The sequence below is a fragment of the Idiotropiscis lumnitzeri genome, chromosome 6, assembly GCF_059441095.1.
Source record: "Idiotropiscis lumnitzeri isolate Australia: NSW breed Sydney's pygmy pipehorse chromosome 6, RoL_Ilum_1.0, whole genome shotgun sequence".
Taxonomy (NCBI): domain Eukaryota; kingdom Metazoa; phylum Chordata; class Actinopteri; order Syngnathiformes; family Syngnathidae; genus Idiotropiscis; species Idiotropiscis lumnitzeri.
This window is the reverse complement of record NC_142396.1, coordinates 1,613,386-1,619,385: the sequence shown is the minus strand read 5'-3', so window position 1 is coordinate 1,619,385 and position 6,000 is coordinate 1,613,386. Positions and strand designations below refer to the sequence as shown.

Sequence of the window (6,000 nt, the reverse complement as noted above, 5' to 3'; positions counted from 1 at the left end):
TTGTGTTTTTTTTTTTTACATTCCAGTAATTGAAGGTGTTATTACAGTTTACGAGTTTGATCCATTCAACATTCTAAAACAACAATTCACATCTATATGGCATTGAAGGGTTGGATTCTAATTGAATGCAGCAGAAGAATCTGTGGAAGAATCCAAATTGTTTTTCAGATGTGCCCTGTGATTGGCTGATAAGTTGTCTAAGATGTTGCTTGGCCGTGCTGTAGTAAATGGTTGGATGCCAATTTCATTTTTGCTACTGAGTTGATCTAAAGAGAAGCCTATAGAGGCGCTGTCTTCTGTAAATTGTGTATTAAGACGTTTCCCGGCTGCAACTCAAACGAGCAGGAAGATAAACGATGTCATGGCCGCGCATTTGCCTTGTCAGCAGGTTTTTGCGGCGCTCACCGGGAAGTGAATTGCTTACGCGCGTAGTCCAGCTTGCACTGATTAATAGCTCATCTCAGCGTGCTAAATCTCAATGGGGACCCACTGGCAGCGGGTCGGAACCGATACGCCGAGCCTATGCCATAACCACGTGACGCACTGCGACTTGCGCCATCTGTCCGTCGTCCTCTGCAGGTCCACATGGCGAGATTCATTAAGTGGTGCGCTGGCCGTGCAGTCGCTCGCCACCTCGCGCTTCTCTCCCTCAACTCCCTCCCTCTCTTCCTCACCCGGTTTGACCGCTCCGGTCCTCCTCCGCTGTTGAACTTTGCACAAACAAATTGAGTGGAGCTCCTCTAATTAGATTTTCTCACACTGTATTTGTAAGTAAGTAACTAATTGGACAAAGATAGAAAAAAATTAAGTTGTCCAAAGTGTTGCTACGTAATGATGCTGTTTTTTTTGTTATTGACCCTGAATTTCAAAAGTGTACAACGGGAAAAGACAAGCTGGCAAACAACTCTGTCAGAGCTTCTTCAAGTGTTAGCTTGCGTGTTCTTCGACGTCATTTCAATTTGACCAATCACAGACCAGCTTTTGTCTTCCGTCAACAATGACATTGACGGAATTAATTCCTGGATGCTTTTTTTTTTTTACAACAACGTGACGTGACAAGGTAAGCATGACTCTTTGATGGCTGAAATATGGATGCAATTTTTCATGGGCAAGACTGGACGAAAATGATTTCCATAGAAGTCTACTTGACCGTTGACTTGTGATAAACGTCAGCTGACAATTGTAGCTTCAGGCTAACAAGCAAGTGCAGCTGTGAAGCTAACAGTAGCATGTAGCAAACGTGCTTATTCTCGGCAAAACTCAACGCACATTATTGTTAAATTGTGCAATTGTTTGATACACTGGGTCAACCAGAATTAATTAAAAACGAAAAGCATATTTCTGGACAATTACAAATGGATAGCGCCTGATTTGTTTTTTTAATTTTATTGATTTACTTTTTTAAATCTGATGAAAAATAATTCAACCTCAGGCGAAATTGAAATATTTTTCTCAGCCTAAAGCACCGCACACATTCTCGCTATTCCAATGAAATGCATTAAAATGTTACGTTTCATCCCCATGTTAAAACATAAAGTCTAAGGGATCCCTAATCGGCCAATTACCAGCATCTTCATGCTCATCAAGGCCAATTAATTATGGAGGCTGGAAGGAAAAACAAGCGTGCGCAGAGGGCCACTAGATTAGCATGGAACGCCATTCGCTTGCATACCGAAGACCACCCTCACCCCCCCTCCTGCCCCCACTCCAGAATCAAAGCACAGGGTGACGCGAGGTCATGCGAGGTGACCGCTTGTTAAACTCTGGCTACTGGGCGTAGCCACAAACCCAGAGAGCGACAACGCCATCAGCCCTGCAAAATAATTAAAGGCGAGGGTGAGGAAAAAATCAATACGATGAATAGAGCCGACACATGCCAATTCATAATCGCTGGGAATGTGTCTGATTTCACAATCTTTTGGAGTATTTATAAAGTTTACGGAGGAGAGACGAGTACGTTCGCACGGTCTGGTACCAATTTGGTTTGAAAATGCTTTTTTTTTCTTCTGGTTTCTTTTGAAATGTTGTGCGCTTTCACACCACATAAAAGCCGGCACATTTTTATAACGATAAACAGACGGAACGCAGTAGATTACCGACACTTTGAAACACACAGCTGGTCGGACACGTCAGTTTGAACACCACTTGACGAAAATAAAAATGGAGTCAATCCAACAGCATTTTTTTTAAAGACAATTCTTTAATACGTGTTGTGTCCTTCAAACATTATTGAGCCGATATCCTCCCAAAAATTCAGTTATCGTTACGATGGCAGTACATATTGTATGCAATTGGCATCCCGTAGCATATGGCCGCCGCGCTTTGGCGATCTCACATTGCCATTCGCGTGTTCTCTCTCATCCATTTGATGCGTCCTCCGTCCTTCACTTTGCCGCACACAAGCGAAGGCGTCGCACAGCGCCAGATGTTGCCCAGCGTGACATTTCGCAACATCCGAAGGCAAAGCTGCTGCTGAGTCAGACGGCTGAGGTCGAAGGTTAAAGATGGCTCGGCATCGCGTTGCGGTTTAGCCCACGGCGGAGCAAACATTGTTTTTGTTTTTGCATGCAATGTTTGTTTGTCTCTTTTGTTTGGAAAAAAGGGCATCGAAAGCAAAAGTTGTATTTTAAATTGTGCCTTTACAAAGACTATATCAATAAGACAGTCATCAAATTTTTCTTCTCCACCATTGTAGTCCGAATGTGTCAGTTGAAAAGTTGTTTTGTGAGGTAACTTCCTTGATATTAACTCTTAAAATTTTTACTCTAAAAATCTATTTAAATATGAAGCAATGCCAAATTTAAAAAAGTAACAACTCCCAAAAAGTCCGGGCGACGACTGAGCCGAACCCTCTCCACTCGCTTCAGCTTCCCTCTGCCGCCCTCTTTTGGCTGATTGCTATCTCTTTCGGATTGGACGACGATGGCTAATCAGTAAATCAGTCGAGTTTATTTTTACGTAGTTGAGCCACAAATGGAGTCTTAAAATTATTTGTTGCGATTAACTCAAAATGCCATCTACTTTAGATTGGCCTAATGCAGTGCTTCTCAATTACATTCTGTTAAGCAAGCCCCCCCCCCTCCCAGCAAGAAGAAAACAATTCACGCCCCCCTCCCCCACTCTCTGTCGCAACTATAAATATTATTTTCATTGCAAGACAAACCTACACCGTAGAGTTAATACTTGCTACACGCAATAGGCAATGAGAGCGCCACTGCCGACTACTGGAGTGGATGTGCAATTACACTTTATTGGAGTACGGCGGCGAAAAAAAAGCATGTTCCCCAGGGTGACATGCGCCCCCCTCAGCCTCAGCATCGCACCGCGCCCCTCCCAGGGGTCTCACCCCACTATTTGAGAAGCCCTGGCCTAAGCTTTTTCTATTTGTTGATAGCATTTACATCTGACAAGCTAGCTTTTTTTTCCACCCTGCTATGAATCATTTATTGGTCTTTCCCGTTTGACTTTATGGGTCAAGTTTTTAATCCTAGCTGGAAGCATATTCATTGTTTTAAACTTTGCGCCACACGCTGTTGTTGTGATATAGTTTGATCGCAATTAGTATCGTTGTATTAATAGTATACTCCAAACTTTTGTGTTATTACTACATCCCATTTTATGCATTTTTTTGAATGCATCAAAGATGATAATTGTTTTGTTTTGTTTTTCTGTGAAACGATCGTTATTTTTTTTTCATTTATTTATTTATATTTTTTTAAGTGTATTTAGAATCACCGACAGGGAGGGGGCGCCATTGGGCTTGAATCCAGCCCGAGCAATGTGTAAATTGATTAAAAAATAGATTTGGTTTAAATTCAGACGTAGTTAGATTTGATTATTGATGAATGAGCTAATTTGACTTTTTTGTGGCAATTCTTTTCCAAGTATTATACAAGATTCTCGCTACACACCAAAACAGCAGCACCTACCATAACCACTCTCTTTTTCCCAAAATCCTCCGTAGCTCCTCCCACGTAAGGGTTGAGAACCAAACGAACACGCTGCTGGCAGTATGTGAAGAGACATCAAAGTGAATGAACTATTCGTAGCGTCCACTCGCCTTATTCCGTCCCACATTCACTTTGCATTATTTCCAGCAGGCCAGGTGCTGACGGCACACTTTATGGCTGAGGAAGTGTGTCGGGTCATCAAGTCTTCCTGCAGGCACTTGGCTGACTCTTAATACACTCTGAAGCCCGACTCGACCCGCCAGACTCCAAACATGCCACTCGGGTCACTAACTGCTGCTCTTCGCCACGCCGTCGACCCAGCACTCCCTCACCGCTGCTCAAAGGTACATTTCACTTGATGAATACTGCATGCTCTTTTTTTTTTTTTTTTTTAAACCCCCCCCATGCTGCTTTTCACTCAGGAAAGAGACTGAAAATCCATCCGAAGCACAAAAGACTTAAAAGCCTGAGGGTGTTTTAAAGGTTTTGGCTGCCTCTGCTTTGCGACTAGTTTTATTCCTCACCTTAACTTTTGTGAAAATGACATTTTGCAACGGGCAATAGCGTGTCAATTACTGGAGACGACTGTTCTAAAAGACCTTTTTGTAAGCTTTTGTAAACAAACGGGTTCTTCCAGGTGGCAGAAAAGCCATTTGCTGACCTGAACTGAAATGATGAGAAAAATGTAAAGCTCAAAACAATGTGACTAGTTTACCAGTACTCGCGGGAAAAAAGGCAGGCGTGCGTTTGAGGGAGGTGTTTAGTAAATAGTTGAAAATGTATTCAAATAGCCAATAAATGTCTGTGTTTTCCGGGGAGCTATAAACAGATGCGTGTTAAATTGTTGCATCGGTGTTGAAATGGGAACTTAGTTTTTTTTTTGCGGGGAAATGAGAGAGGCATTTATTTATACAAACAATATTTGTGACTGGGCACCTGAATAATAATATATATATATATTTTTTTGTGATACATCAGGAAATTCAGTATATGAAAGCTTCTATTAAAATCCATCCCAAAATTGGAGGAAATATGCTTGACACAAAAACCAACGATACCTTTAGACTTATAGAGAGCTTATCTGATGGAAATTGTAATTGTGAGTTATTATACTTAACAGGATTTGTTTCATTGGCATGGATGTCAAACCTTAAGCCCATTAACAATATCATTAAATGCATTGATTTTGTTGCCAAGCGGCAGATTTTATCGCCCTAAATCAAACGTTTGCTCAAGAGAAAAGCAAAAAGGGGGAGCTGTGATTTGGTTTATTTCGTGATTTTGAAGCAAAGCCTCGGCACAAACAAACAAACAAAAACGCATGCCGGGGGAGCTGACGGATTATTCACTCATTTCTGATCCCCCAAGATTGTGGGCGTCTTTGACAAAAATAAACGGAGACCTTTCAAATCAAAAGGCTGCGTGTGTGGGGGGGGGGGGGGGGGGGTGCGTGTGTGTGTGTGTGTGTGGGAATGTGCACCAATGGCCGTAATCAAATCCATGCCGGTTGGGGTAGAATAAAACCACATGAAAGTAAAATAAGGAAAATGCCTCCCCTTTGATGACTTGTACCAAGCTATCGGCAAGGCAAGGCGGCTTTTTTATTTATATTGCATTCACAGTGGTAACTCAATGTGCTTGACAAAATGGAAAGGACACACGTTTAAAAGCATTTAGAACAACAAATGAATTAAAGAGGTTTGAAATCCAAGTGACAAAATCAAAGTAGCTTAAGAAACTTAGTTAAAAAAAAATGGATCTTTGACGTCTTTCGCCGTCAATGGTAGTAAATGAGTTAGCAGAACGTAAAGTGCAATAACATGATTTTGAAGAAAATGGTTTTAAAAATGCTTTGAAAGAAATTAAATTAGAGGAATGAGAAAAGAACATATTTTAAATCTTTTTTTTTTTTAAGTATTTAAGGCTGAAGTATTTACTTCTGCCTGCAGCATAACAACTGAATGCTGCTTCGCCATGTTTGGTTCGAACTGACCTCAGCGCCCGAGTGGGTTTATATCCCATTAGCATTTGTCCAATATCATCAAGACCT

General features: G+C 41.6%; 1 protein-coding gene across 4 annotated transcripts in view; it reads left to right on the top strand.

Moving 5' to 3' along the window:
- The first annotated feature begins 589 nt into the window (after positions 1-589).
- The window catches only part of lingo1a (leucine rich repeat and Ig domain containing 1a), a 108,046-nt gene continuing 102,635 nt past the window's right edge, over positions 590-6,000 (top strand). For 2 of the 4 annotated variants that reach the window (XM_088298686.1, XM_088298690.1), the window contains exons 1-2: positions 590-1,060; positions 4,098-4,294. The gene's annotated coding sequence lies outside the window, so the exon portion shown is untranslated. Of the gene's footprint in view, positions 1,061-1,816; positions 1,837-4,097; positions 4,295-6,000 lie in introns of those variants that run through there. The other 2 variants (XM_088298687.1, XM_088298689.1) reach the window with 2 other exon arrangements.